This window comes from Panthera tigris, chromosome B1 (genome assembly GCF_018350195.1).
Source record: "Panthera tigris isolate Pti1 chromosome B1, P.tigris_Pti1_mat1.1, whole genome shotgun sequence".
NCBI classification, from domain to species: Eukaryota; Metazoa; Chordata; class Mammalia; order Carnivora; family Felidae; genus Panthera; species Panthera tigris.
The window spans coordinates 156,682,611-156,698,533 of NC_056663.1; positions in this window are offsets into that span (position 1 = coordinate 156,682,611).

Genomic DNA, 15,923 nt, shown 5'->3' on the forward strand with positions numbered 1-15,923 from the left:
CAGCCATTGTTTGGGCTTTTCTTTTAGGGTTGTTTATATAATCCCACTTTGGAGTAGATGGCAAGGTTGTTGACTGTGCAGAATACTAAAGATGATGACATCTCCTGGATGTCTGTCCTTGAGCCAAGATTAGGCAGTTTTTCTTCAAATCCATTTTAAGATTTGGGTTTCCTAAGGTCAGGGTTATTCGGGTATGATGTAAACCTACTGTATGCACAACATCCACCTGGGCCCCTTCAAGTCATACATGGGACTTGGAGGTCAAGGGGAACAAATGCAAACATAAAACTCAGGATGCTCATTGTGTCATTAGTAATAAACTCTCTTTGTCTCTGACCCAGGAGTCTTTGACCTCTGCCAGCATCCGTGAAACTGTAGAAGGCTAATTTGTGAGCTTGCAAGTAACTTACAATTACAATTACCTTCAGTTATTGACATTGTCATGACTAAATCTCTATTTTTCCCTTTTAATACAAAGCAGAGCTATATTGTATGTAACACAAAAAAAAGTATTAATCTCCCAAAGAGAAGAACAGAACATAAAATGATACAAGCATTTGATACACCCTTTCTAAAAACATTTTTAGATTTTTTTTAACTAAGATTATCTTAAGTCCATAGCTCATAGACAAAAAGTTAAACTTTGACTTGTTTTTGAATGGTTTAAAATTATGAAGGTGAAAAAAAAAATTATCCCACTTCTGTTGGGTATATCCAGGAGTGGAATTCTGGGTAATAGGACATTTGTATGTTTAGTGATGGTAGATATTGCCAACCATTTTTCCTGGGTTGTTTGGTAAAATTACACTCCTAACAGCAATGTCTGAGAATTTATTTATGATACCTTACAGGTGAAAACAACCCAAATATATTTTGAATTAGAGGAAAGCAGAGGGAGACCATACTTCCATTATAAATGAATCAGTATCCCCCAGAGTATAAGAAACATTACAAATCTTAACTTGTAATCAGAAATCATGTCATCATATCTAACTCCAAATATTTACATTGTCATAAATAGGCATAAATGTGAAGAATTTCATACTTAAGCAATGCTGCATGACTTTTTAAAAAATATGCATTTGTTTAAAAAATGTTAAAAAATAATAAAAAATAAACTGTTACAGAGCTTAATTTTTAACAAATACCACCACTCTTCAACACAGGTGCAATTAAAATACATAGTTGCCAGCCTTCAAAGATGCCCCAGAAATTCATCCTCTCTTAGAATCCTTGAATGGATTTGATTAATAAAAGCAATGAAAGTAATGTTCTGGAACTCCCAAGCCCAGGCCTCAAAAGGACTGGCAGCTTCTACTTCCTGTAATCCCTCCAAAACTAGTCTCCATGTTCTGAGTAGCCCAAGCCAAATGAAGAGGCCACATGGAGCATAACCAAAGCACTATTTTCAACAGCTCTAGATGAGCTTCAAGCCAACAGCCATAGGAGCCATATGAGTGAACTATTTTGGATGGCCTAGTCCTGTTGATCTTCCAGATAGATACAGCTCAACTGATATCACTTCCATCACAAAATTACATGGGCCAAATCCATCACCCTACAAAACCATGAGGGATAAAAAGGTGGTTCTTGTATTCAGCTATTAAGTTTTGAGGTGGTTTGTTATTCAGCAGGGTAAACAAAATAACATATGTATATGTGTTTCTCAAACTAGAGAAAGAAGGGAATTGATACCATTGTATGTATGTACATACACATACGAATTTTGGATTAACATTTTTTTAATGTTCATTTTTAGTTATCTCCCTGGCAACATAGTTAAGGAACACTGACAAATGTCCATGGGAAAGCAGTATGATTACTCCCAGAATGATAGAAGTGATTTTCAGGCTAGTAACCCCCACTTTCAATTGCCATGTAATACCATGCTATATGCATGCGTTGAAATTGATCTCTGTGTACTCAGATGTTTCTCAGATTTTAAATAAAATCAGAACTTGAACTATGTCAGACCTGCTGGCGATTAAGCTGCATAAGGCAGTAGAGGTATTACGTTTTGAGACATTAAGGGATACTTTCTTCACTGGAATTCTATGCTTCTTTACTTCTGTCCATTATTGGGCAGTTTGAACCATTGTGTTCATTTCTCCTGGGGAAACAGAAGAGGAAAATTCTTGACCTTTGATATTCAAACCCAACATGAACACATAAAGTGAAACATTGAGAACATGATTTGATATATAAAAAGAAGAGAGAGGACAAAGAGAGAAGGAAAGGGAATGGAATAGGATGGGAGAAAGAGAAAGAAAGAGAAAAGAATGTGAGGGGAAAAGAATGGAAGGGAAAAGGAGGAAGGGAAGGGAGGGGGAGGAAAAGAGAAGGAAAGAAGAAGAAACGGAATTGAAAAGTTAGATAAGAGTATATGTATCAGATGTGAGGGTCTACTTCCTGTGAACTTCAGGCTCTATCAAGCCAAATACAGAGTGGGGTAAAGGATAAATTTGTGAGTCAAGGATAAGAGAAGATTTGTACTCTTAATTTGCAGAGAAGAACCAAGGTTGTTGATGAGGTTCCAGAGATTTCTGTTATTGTCAGGAACAGCAGAAAATAAATGGAGGCAGGTGAGTCAAATACATACTTAGAATGCAGTGGTTCCCAACTGGGGTGACTGCCAATGACTAGAGACTTTCTAATTGTAACGACCCATAGTAGTAATGGTAGACGGGATGGGAAGATTCTAGTGGGTACAAGCCAGGGCTACTGTCTCCTTACAGGACAAAAGACCACAAAGAATTATCTAGCCAAAGTGTCAATAGGGCAAGGGTTGAGAAATCTTGTCATAGAAGTCATTCAAATTCCAATGTTCTGCAAATAGCCATGAAATGTATAATACTGTGAGCAAGATTAACATGAAGGTAATGAAGAGCTTTATACAACTTCACTCTTTCCTTCAGCTCCCAAGTGGATTTGGAACACTATATTTTTCTTTTGTTATCCAAGAAGGTAGGACAACAAAGAGAGAGAATCCTGAAAAGATCTTGCATTTTTCAACAGAGGGGAATGTGGCACTTGAGAAATACTGTGTAAAGCAGCACTTAGAACTGGGTGAAATGATGTTCAATGATGGACAACATAAAAGGTCCAATGGTAGGAATTCCCAACCCCTCCCCAGTGACTGCTACATTATGTGAGGCTCTCATTACGGTCTAAAAGAAAAGGAAAGTGGGGAGAAATTCTTGCCTGAACTCAAGTTTTCATGACCAACAAAATGAGGGCTTGATCATGAAATTTTAGAAATTTTAGTTCAATTTTACAAAACTGAAGTTAAATGTCTAGCACTTGGGAATTTGTAGAATGAGTATCATATCTGTTTCTAAACTATCATGTTTAGAGTTCAAATGAATGTTATCAGCTACACTGATCATCAACCTGTGCTATATCTTTCATCATCTTGACAACAGATTGAGAAATATTGATAGACAAATATTAAGATAAAAAAAAGATAGATCTGGGCACTGTTGAATATGAAAAACACTCCACGTTTAAGAAGACCTGAGCTATGATAATAAAAACAGAGTGGTGGTAGTGTTAATTAATGCCATGCAAGATTTCATTAAAACCGTACATAATTTTTCTTTTTCTTTAATCTACAAACATTTTCTATCTACTTGTCTTTTGCCATTGATTGTTTCTTTGGTATCATGTTATATGTGAAATGGAAAAGAAAGGGTATGAATGAAATTGCTTTCAACTCGCTGGAATATATTTACTAAGTGCTCATTCATTTTTAATGGAGAGGATGTGCAAAGATAATGTGAGGACAAGGACCAGAGTGTGAAGTTACAGTTTCTAGGTGGACTAGGAAGAAAATAAAGTCAGTAGAGAGTGGCGGACTTTTGGAAAAGAGAAGAACTCAAACCAGCAGTTTAGAAAAATGTAAAAGCGAGAGAGGTGGGGGGATGGGAGGCTGTGGCCTGAGATTCTCAGAGCTCAAAATTGGTGGATATAGATGCTTTTAGTGATGATAAAGTTTAGAGCATGGCTGTGGCGTGGGAGGGGCGGCTACTGAAATAAAGCCAAGGGAAAATATATAAGAGAAAAGAAGACCAAGGAAAGTCAATTGATGAAAATGTCCGTGTATTCTAGAAAATTACAGTTAATTGTGGCTGCATTATTTTACATCTATTAAAGAAAGATGTACAATACACATTTCTTTTAAGACTTTCTACCAGGAAATTTTTTTTTTCTCAGTTGAGTTCTTTGAAATTAGGAAATCTGCATCATCTAAACATTGTGGGTTTTTATTTTTTTACTACTGTAATAATAATAATACAAATCCTAAAAAGTAAATGAGTAAGAAAGAGGAAAAGGAAGAGGGGGAGGAAAGCAGAGAAAGGGAGAGAGGAAAAGAGAGAGAGAGAAAGAGGGAGAATGAGGGGTGGGGAAGGGGGATAGAAATGGTAATATCCCTTCTCAGGAGCTCACAGCAGGCTGAGATAATGAGTCATGATAATCCTTCCTTCTGAGGCTGGGCACAGCTGAGGTTCTTCTCAAATTGGTACTCTGGAAAATCATTACCAATTTACTGAAAGTGGCAAGTGAAATAAAATGTATTTTCTATTGTCAGCACAGAGCATGAAGCAGGGCTCAAACTCATGAACTGAGAGATCATGATCTGAGCCAAAACCGAGTCAGACACTGAACTGAATGAGCTGCTCAAGTGCCCCTGAATTTTCTTACTTTTTGAGAAATAATTACCAAACAAAAACTGATACCTAGCTGTAATTATTGGAACATCAGTTCACATTTTTGTCCTCATAGGTTATCAACATATACAAAGTCTTTCATATATTGAAAACACACAGTCAAAATTCACTGTGCAATATGCTTGAGATACACAGAATAATATGATTGTTCTGGTCATTGAGGAATTTAAAAACTAGTGTAAACAAGAGGTGGTAAAAAAGAAAGGGAAAGAGAAAGAAGAAATATGGAAAAGGTGAAGTGGCTACAGGAGGAAGAGGAAGAGAAGAGAAGACTATGCTTGAGCTGAACTAGGTTTGGGCCAGTTGGACAATGCAGCAATGACAGAGGAAGGGGAAGCGGGGAGGCGAGGAGATGGGGGAGAGAAGGAAATAACTGAAGACAAGAGGAAAATACTGCAATTTCAGCAAGATTTGGGAGTTTTCTTACCGGCACATCTCTATTCCTAGATTAGTACCTGGCACATAGTAGGTGCTCAATAGTATTTCTGACTGAAATTATACCTTCTCACATTCTCTTCTGAAGTAATTTCCAAGGTGAAAGGGAAACAAGAATTTAAAGATGACTTTTCTTTGTTACTGTAGTTTTACACAATGAATTTAACACTATTTTTTACACTGAGAAATATTTCAGTAGGTATGAATTTTAAGTTGTTAGTTATGCATAGCTTTCATTATCATTTCATAACATTGTCAAGCAGTTGGAGAAGGAATTTACTTTGCTTGAGGCCTGGCTTAGTTCTGTCTGTGTATTCTGCTACTGGGTAGTCAAGCATATTTTTTTTTAAGCTATTTCATAGTGTTCTTCAGAATTGAGCAATACCCTAGGGAGCTGTCAAAGCATTGCCTGAGGTGATTTCATATGTTTGTGCTTATAATTGTGAAAATGTAACTGCAGTTGCACAGCATGAATTTGTACCGGGACAGGTCTGCATAGTTTTACATCTGCTGCAACAGTACTCTGCCATCCAGGAGCAAGAGAAGAGGGAGTGGGTATGTGAGTCATTGCAGCTGGGTGATTATTGCAATGGGCAAAATGGAGAGCCACTTGGGAGCAAGAGAGTAATACTAAGGACAACACTGAAATAGCAATCTAGGCAAACACCAAGGAGAAGGCAGATGGAAATGAAATGTCATAGGTAGTTGAGTGGATTGAGCAGTGTATCACCCAGCTGCCCCATTTAGTGGCTGACAGCTCTCGGCTGAGCACCTCTAGAGGCATAACTCTCAGGCTGAGAGAACCCAATCATCTAGTCATGCCCCTTTCTCCAGGGAAGTCCATATCCAAAGACTGGTACTAGAAAACTAGGATTGTTCTTGGAAACAAATATGGATGTGGTAGGGCAGTGGTGGACTTGCCTCAAGGTAGGTCAATCTAAACACCCCAACTTCCCATGGACCAACTAAGCCCTCTGTGACCATATCAGTTCACCTCCTCCCTCTGCCCAATCCTACTTCTTTACTCATCCACTATGTATTGGGGTAAAGACAATCGCCAATACTACTGCCTATGGTAGTCTTGCATGCATGTCTCTGTTGCAAAGTCTGTTTCCAGGGAACCTGAACTAATACATTCAGTGCCAAGAATTATCTGATGAATCAGTCTCTAAGAATATTTTGAGACTGGCAGACAATAAGGACCTCATCACTGGTAGTAGGTAGAGCCCTAATAACACCTGGCATGCTGTAACAGTACAGTTGTTAAAACATTTATTGGCGGAAAATTGATTATAAGACATCAGGGCAATGCACTGTACTGGTGGATGCGATATCTCAGGCCTTCAATAGGTTTAGGACATTCTAATTATAAGGACAATGGAATCAGACAGCTATGTCGAGTGCCATTGATGCTTTGGAGGAAGAAAATGAAAGGCTGAGGGTGATTAATCATCAATTATAGATGCTTTAGCAATACTGGCTAAAAGTCAAAGTGACTCTTTGGCAGCATAAAAAGAGATACTTATCTCCCACATTTAGAGGAAGATCATAGGAATAGCAGAGCTCCAGAAAAAAAGATGAATTCTCAACCCTAGCCAGAGTGTTTCACCAAGGTCATGGTTCTGATTGAGAAGAAGTGGGACACTGAGACTTGAGGGTATGAACACCTGACTTAGTATTCTTGGAAATCTTGAAACTTTGCATCTCCCTAAACCTATTAGGTATGCAAAAGTAAGTCACTCTTTTCTCTTAGAGGCCAGAATTCCTGCCTCAATTAGAGATAATGTAAAGACAATAGGATCTAACCTCACTTCCTCTTCTGATCTCTATTTGACTGCTAACTTTGGGCACATTACAACGTAATTCAATTAAGGAAGTGCCAAGCCTTCTGAGGGAAAAAAGGGTCTATATCCCAAAGGAGCTGCAGAACCTAGTCCACACATACTGGAAGGAGCTCTGAAAGTCTATATAATATTAGATCCCAATGCAGCTGTAGTAAGGTGGATGGAAAATAGGGGTAGAAAATGAAAAGCTTATTAATTTGAGAGTGTTCTTCCAATATAAGGATTTATACCCAGGATTTAATATCTTGGGGAGCTAATACTGCTAACCTGCCTGTTATAATCTTGGAGAAAGCAATGTACCATATTAACTATAGCAGATATATCACTGGATACTTTGGTAGACAATAGAAAAGGGGTCAGAAAGGCTAATAAAAGTAAGAATGGATGCTCAAATCACTATACTTTGTGAGGCCAGAAAACCCAGCAACTGATTATGCTTCCAGAGGAGCCTAGATGACATCCCATTTCATAAAGTGATAAAACATATGCTAGTGGGAGTTGCATTGTGGGTACCTTAGTGAAGATCAAGAATGGTTGTACTCTTGTAGGTCAGGCTAATGGTAGGGGAAACTGTAATGGAACCGAGTTTGTTGAATTTGCAATGTTGATGGTAGGACTCTAACATAATAGAACCAAGTGTGTGAAAAAAAGGGAATGAATATCAAAATGGGCAGCAAGGTTAGGCCTGGCAGCTAGGAAAGCTTGATTCACAGATTGCTAGCTATGTAAATAGTAAACAGAATATAGGGGCAAGGCTGATAGGCACAAAATAAGCACATTAGTCAATCCATACAGTCAAAATAAATAAGGATTGGATGATCAGAAAACTGACATAGCAATCCCAATAAAACGCCACACCTTCTGAATTTAAGCCAGTTTTTAGACCTAGAACCCACTGGAGAAAGAATAGGCTAGATCCTCAAGAAGACAGCCCTGCAAGTTTATAGCAAGTGTATACTGTTTATCCTGCCACCAACAAAGAGCAAAGATGACAACTTCATATGATATTTTTCCTCAAGATCAATAAGCCACTTGGTGGCAAGTAGATCCAATTATACCCCTTCCAACCTGGAAATAATATTTCTCTTTGTGCGTCTGCCAGCACCACTATCCATGTCAGTGTCAGACACACAAACATAGGATCTTCCATCACATCTGACTGAGCTAAGGAGTCCACTTTAAAGACACAGAGGTACGACATGGGGGCCAATGATCCTTCCGTATAACCTACCTTTCAGAAGCTACAGGCCTTATAGCATGTTGAGATGTGGGATGACCTCATTAAGGTATAACCTGGGCTCCAGGTTAGATGATACTTGGCAAAGATGAGAAGACATCCTACATGGAGAGGGATAAATGTATATTTTAATAAATATTTACATTTATAAATTATGTATGTATTTATATATTATATAATTATAATTTGTACATTATATTATTACATTACATGCATATACATATATTTGTATACATTACAAAATGTATTTGTATGTATACATATATTTATACATATGCATATATAAATGTATATGTATACAAATATATATAATAAATATATTTGTAAATATGCATTATTTCATATGTGTGTGTCTGTGTGTGTGTGTGTGTGTATATATATATATATATATATATATATATATCCTAAATCAATCAATCATAATTATAAGGTATTCCCAGTAGGTAGAATACATGGTTCCAGGAACCAAGGGGTAGAGGCAGAGGTGATGATGATGCTCACCATCACTCCCAGTGGTCCACTTGTAGAAAGTTGCATCTTATCTGAACAACTCTGGGCAAATCAGATCTAGAGGCCTAAATCTTCAGATTTAGAGATCTGTTGTGAGAGAGACAATGCTTTCACAAGGAAACTGAGCAAGAGTCCTAATCCAGTCATTTCTGGATCCTCACACCATGAGTGCAGCTGATAAGAGGAGAACCACCTTCCAGGCAGAATTGTCCCTGATCATCAAGAAGGGAGGTCTGCTGTTCCATAGTGGAGGCAAACAAGAATATGTTTCAGATCCTTGTGATCTATTAAGGTTGTTCTTGATCTACCCTTGCCCAATTTTAAACGATAAAGAGGAAAATGCAGCATTCATGGCCTGGGAATGTTATGGTCAATAGAAATTCAGACTTCACAGAGATAGTGACTGAAGTCATCCAGCAGGTAGGTCACCTAGCCCAGCAGAGGTGCTAGCTTGTGGAAGGGGTAGCTGTAAAGGATAACAGAGTAAGGTGGCCATTAGTATCAGTGGTGTCCTTGAAACAACCTGCAAAAGCAGAGCGTAGTTTCCCCTAAGGTTTTTCCTATTTTTAGTTTCCATAGGGAAATGATTGAAAACTTAGAGGAGCTTTTTCCAGAACTTTCCCATGAAGCAACTGGATCCAAGTTGGGCAAGAGGTACATTGTAGTGGTTATAAAGCATGTCACCCTGAAGTTCTCTGTAGGCCAGAGAAACTCCCATTGAATGGGTCTTAGGTGAGTCCTTCTCTGAGAATTATTCTCAGCCTAAGAGAGGCACATCACACATGGTTCACCTGCCTCAGGGCAGCTCACATTCAATGACCTGATCTGAGTATAGAAGGCTAAGGCCTCCTCACTCAGGGCACACCATTTTTTGAAGGGCTGCCAAATGTTCTGTAGAGACAGCCACTTGCATGGCCAATGCCTTTGTCTTGTTGCCCCATCCCAGTTTAACTTTCCTGAATGATCTGACATTTTTCACTCTCCCTCATTTGATCCCAGGGGACGCCTTAATAAACTTCCTAAATACAAACTTCCACTACGGAGTCTTTTCCTGGGACTTCAGACTAAGATGGGCAGCGCACAAGCAGGTTAATTCATGATTACATAATTACCTTACTCCATTTAATCTAAGTTTTATCAATATTAACAGGTACCATTATTTCATATAACATTAAAAAAAGATTCCAATTAAATAATGACAAATGCTCCTTTAGTTATAAGTTTTACTTTATTTTAAAGAACTCTTTTAGACTTGTTTAGACTTAGTCTTTTAAATCAAGCATCATTATTGATTATGCATAGAAAGGAAACATAAATATACAATTGAGTAAGCAGCACCCAAAACATGTTTTCATTCCAACTCTGCCTCTTCTTATTCACTGTCTTACATAGCCATTGTTCATATTTTCGTGCATAATATTCTCTTCCATGCTATCAACAGCTTTGCAGATACAGCATTTCTCAAAGGAACATTATGTTGTTCTCTCTGGGTTTCCCTTATATGCTGCTGACGATCATGATGTGGGTCTTTTTCCCCTACAACCCATATCATACCTGAGACAATTGTGAAAGTAGGGGACACACAAACTCCCCCAAACAAAAAAAAGATGTATTTAAAAATAATATAAAATATTTGTATTGTGGGTCATTAGCAGGAACATATTTATACATATAGTTTTATGTTATGAATATGTATAGAGAATCATTTTGCTATTGAGTAGATGATAGCCATGGAAAACAAACAAACAAACAAACAAACAAACAAAATTAGAAGGCCACATTTTCCTGGTCCTAATATGATCCAAAGAAACTACATTATTATCTGCTTACCACTTGTATTAATTACAAAGAACTCCTTAAATCTGAATTCTTATGGTCTGTCATTTCTTAGGAAATGGTCTGCTCCATGAAGGATACCTAGGTCCCTACATCTAAACTAAGTTAGAAGCCTTTTGTCTGTTTCTTTGCCCTCACACTTGTCTTTTTGGTATGAGTATAGGTAGTTTGGGCCCACCTAAGGACTTGCTTGAGGCATGTTTAGAATCCAAAGATAGACTATAGAAGAGTCTAGAAATAGCTCCATATAGTCAATACATGGTCAATCATTAAGATTAGGTAAAGAAAAAGAAATAATCAGAAATGGTTCAATACGTGGCACAGCACAAGCAGGGGACAAGAGAAGATTCCAAAGGCAGGATTCCAGGACATCAAACAGCCAGAGCGAGCCTCGACACAAATCCAGGAATCCAGAAATGTACACAAGCTAAACAAGAGGCTAAATTAGATGGGGGTTGGGGGGGGGGGGTGGTGGTGTCAGGAAAGACAAAGCAGAAACACATTTCCTGGAGCATAGACAGAAGCCTTATAATGTTGGGCAAAAGATCCTTTCTCGGCCTGGTTCTGGGCAGCCCTCGCAGCGCCCACTCTTTCAATGAGATGTCTGAGGCTTCTGACAGGGAGATGGATAATGACTGTAAAACAAACACTATTACTACTAATGCTGAAAGCGTTAACAATATTGCAGCTTAAGCCATAAGCAACCATGGCAACTGGGAAGTGTAACTCCAGATGCCTGCAGAGCTCAGAGCGCTGTGATGGATGGGAGGCCATCTTCTCAGCTGAGAGGGATTCACACTCCTTGATTTTTTCATTTAATCAACATTGATCGAACACCGATAACGTGCCACACGCTTTCTAGGTGCTGACGTTAAAATTTAAAGATGAATAAATAAAATGTAAACTTTTATCTAGAGCCATACCTATAGAGCTTCAAACTATTCACTGAAAACAGCAACTCTGCACACACACTTTATCAAATTTTGTGCAGGAATGATCATTAAACTCTGAAGATTATGTAGGGAATGAATCATTACAAAATTCCTGGAACTTGTTTTGGAATTGTTCTATAGTGTTCACTGATATTCCATGTGAGGCTCTTTTCTTCCTGGGGCGGTGGGTGGGGTGGGGGGAGGGTGTATAAGCTATATGAGAGCAATGTAACTCATTTTTTTTGTCTTTGTCTCTCATGGAGTGAAGAATAGAAATTTAAAATGTATGAACAAGTGCTTCATCATTTTAAAAAGAAAGCAGATTCCTATAAACGTTAAGTGATGGAATATTCCTAACGATAATTTGCATTGAAAAACTAGGGGAATAGATATCTATGTTCTGTATATTTCCTAGTGGTTCAGTACACAAAGTTCTCATTTTAAATATGTAGACAATTATTATACATGACTCATTTATATGTAACTGGTTTGTATATTCCACAGCTGATCCAGTCATACTGATTACACCCTAATTTAATCAAGATTGGAAAACCAGATGGTTCGGAATTTACCTCATTAATAATCCATTTCAAACTGTTGACTCATATGTACATAATATTTTCCTATCTTTTGTTTGTTCTAGTTCTTTTTATAATTAGACACTTATATTTATTCAATGAATTCTGGGGAGAATAGAGAAAAATCTATCACCAGTATTTTAAACCAAGTTTCATAAAACGCCTTAATGTCCTTTGATATTTTGCAGCTCAACAAGGAAAAAACAAAGGCCAAACATTGTTTCTTTAAACCTAAGCTTGTAGATGTTTTTTCCCAGGAGTTTTCCCTAGTGGTTTATTATAAAGGACTCCAGGTTGAAACCAGATTCCTAGACAGACAGAAACATACCAGTAACCCTCTTTTATTTTCTTAGTACTGTAGAGCAATACTCCATTCTGAAGAGAGTTTAAAAAAATACTATTTGTTCACAACTTAATCCAATTTATTTTTAGTAATCTAGACATGGTGAGATTTAAGGCAGTAGCACAAATGCCTCCAATTGTTATCAGAAGTTTCCTAAGGAGGACAGAATGTATTAAACGCAGCAAGAAGACAGGCTTCTCTTGTGCACATTATGGGAAGACCTATGTCTAAAGGATATATCATTTCACTTGTATCTCAAAATGCATGGCTTTTTCCACAAATGTCCCTCAAGAGAATTTCTTTGGTTTAAAAAAAAATTAAAAAAAGAAGAAGAAAATCACCAGTAGCTATAAAACAAAATAAAACAAAACAAAAAAACAGCTCCATGCTGCACATAGCTATTTCATTTTTCATATTCTAATTTTTTCTGTGTTTTCCTGCTGTGTGGCTTTGTATTCATCTGTATGAAGCTACAAAGTTCCAAAATGGCAATAGGCTGGTAGTACCAGGTGAATAACAGGGTTTAGAAATACAATTTGATTTTACTTTTTAGGAAAGTAGTGTGACTGCCATATACCAGTTGACTAATTCAGCATCTTTTTTTCTTTTAACCAGCACTTTGAATTAAGTTGTTTTGTAAATGATTCTTTTTTATTAACATGGGGCAAGGGCTCTAAGTGGATTCTAACACTGTATAGTCTGGAAGATCATCACTTTAAGTATCTGGCATCCTTAAATAGAAATATATTGATCAGGCAATACCCCATACATAATCATAATGTTCGCAGGAAAAGGCCTCTCCATGGCAGGTAACAAAGATGGATGAGACAACATCCCCTCTTGGAGTTCTTTAAATGCTTATCCATGAGAAGAGCTTCAATAACTAAGAGACCAGCCAGGTTGTATGAACATGGTGAAAGCCACCTTTATTTAAAATGCCATTGATGTAGACAAAAGAGCTGAGGATTTCCCCCTACCAACCTGCCACTATATTTATTGCATTTCCTAACACCAGAAAATACTCTGGTTTTAGTACACACAAAGTGATTTACATGCTTTTAGAGAGACCTTTCCACTGCAGGTTGTGTCTGTCTGGGTGTTTATATAAAATAGATGGGGCACATTAAAATTAGAATTATCCTAGAAGTGTTCAAAAAGGGACCACTTAGAAAGGTGTCGTTTGGTGTAAGGGAACTACAAGAAATAACACAGTTATCTGGGGCAGGGAACACCAAAATGATGGTTCCTAGAAACTAGAAGGAAAGTATACTATACAGAGGAGAGCCTTGAGAGGAGCAGTGACCTTCAGGAAAGAGACATGACAGGCGTCCCCTCAGCATGGGAGCCAGAGCAACAACTAATAATTACCCTGATCTCACTGTCTTCTCCCTCTTCCATCTCTGCCTAGGCTCACCATTGCTCTACCCTAACCTGAAGCTAGAAGTCAGGGGATTTGTTCACATATGTCATGCAAGAAATCATCCCAGGGCAGACAGCAGTGTGGGGAAAAGTGGGGAGTAGATCTGAAAACACATATGGACAATATCTGGAACACATAGTAACAAATGAAGGACACTTGGAATGCTTTCATTGCCTTAAAAATAATCCCTACCTAAGTAATCCTTGGTTTGTTTTTGTGGCACCAGACACTAGCAAAGGTTTATCCAGGTGAACTTAATGACTCCTCCTCGGAGGAGGTCCGTAGAGGGCCATCTTGGGCCATAATGGCCAGTAGAGGGCCATCTTGGGAAATTATGAAGCTGAAAGAGGAATACTCCTAGGTACCTAGTAGAACATATTTCTATTTCCTTACTAGAGAAATCAGGAATATGAGAATATAACTGTATATAATGTTCCATAGTGCACATTACACTGTACATGTAGACTGCACGGTTCAAAATTAAATGGAATATCAGAAAGAAACTCTATAGTCTATAGTATAAATTAAATTATGGTAGCAAATTAAAAGTAATCATCTTTAAAAATTTTTGAAATTAAAAAAAAATGCTAGTTTTTAAAGTTTTTTTTATTTATTTTGAGAGAGAGCGAGATGGAGGGAGGGACAGAGAGAGAGAGGGAGAGAGAGAATCCCAAGCAGGCTTCACTCTGCCAGAGCTCAATGTGGGGCTAGATTCCACAATGGTGAGACCATGATCTGAGCTGAAATCAAGAGTTGGACATTTAACTGTCTGAGCTACCCAGGCACCCCAAGAATGCTATTAAGTTATGAAAAAAAAAAAAACTAAGCTTAGCCTCAAATTTATATTACTTCACAAATAGAATCACTGGTTTACTTTTATTCCCAATTTTCTTGTGTGTACATTAAAATCTTTAGGCTTTATTCAAAAATCTGAGTTTCTTAACTATCCTTTTAATAAGTTCTTATAGAGAAGGACCTTTGGATTTCTTCAGAAACATTCAACCTTAAATCCTTCTTCTGGATGGACTAGAGTTATATCTCATAAGATATATTCTTGTCTTATAATCTCCCTGCTGCTACCACCAATTATAAGAACTTCCTTTCTCCCTGTCTTCAGTAATCTGTGTGACCAGGTTTATGATTTGTAGACATATCTCTTCATTCACTTTTCCTCAAGGAAGGAAAGTTGTCTTATTTAATTGATATATGCAAAAGTAATGGGGCATGTGTGGCTCTGCTCTTCTATTTTCTCTATAGTGGGGCGGAGGGATAGCTGCTGGTAGGAAGCATTGAATCCCACCTTCTTTTAGGAAGAAGGTAGTAGTAGGCTGAGTGGGGCAAGATCTATGGAAGAAGCCAGTATCTAGGGGAGGATAATTTCAGCTGAGAGGGTGTTAACATGACATTGGACCAGATTTATCAACCTATACCATTTTACTTTATCAGTAACAAAGTTGACATTTTGATTTCTGGAAGTTTGATTCTTGTCTATGTTTCAGGTGGTTCTAAATCCAGATGATATAAGAGGGTCCTATTTATTGGGCCTTACTAATATCCAAAATATCTAATATGTTTGGCTTGGAACCTGGAGAACACACAGGGGATAAAATTAAGCAGGCAATGCACACAAGTGGTGACAGATAATACCTAGCTAGAGCAGCCAGAAACGGTGGCTGTAAGACTTAGCGGTGCTATAGTAAACACGAGCATTGGGATTTCATGACCACGTCAGGTTATCAGATTATACTAACTTCTCTTTTGCTGTTTTTGTTTGTTGGTTTTGGTAATTATGCGTTGGTGTTTAATGTGACCTGGATGACTGACTTTAAAACTCAGTCACACGGAATTGTGACCTTGGCAGTTAACTGTAGCAAATAGCAGTGCTGACTGGCCGGACCAGCTACGTAATTTGTGATGCCCGGCGCAAAACGAAAGTATGGGCCCTTAGTTAAAAATTATTAAGAATTTTAAGATAGTGACAGCAGAGAATTGTCTCACGCAGGAACCTTCTGAGTGGGGAGCCCTATGCAATCTATATAGGCAGAGCTACACGAGTGGATC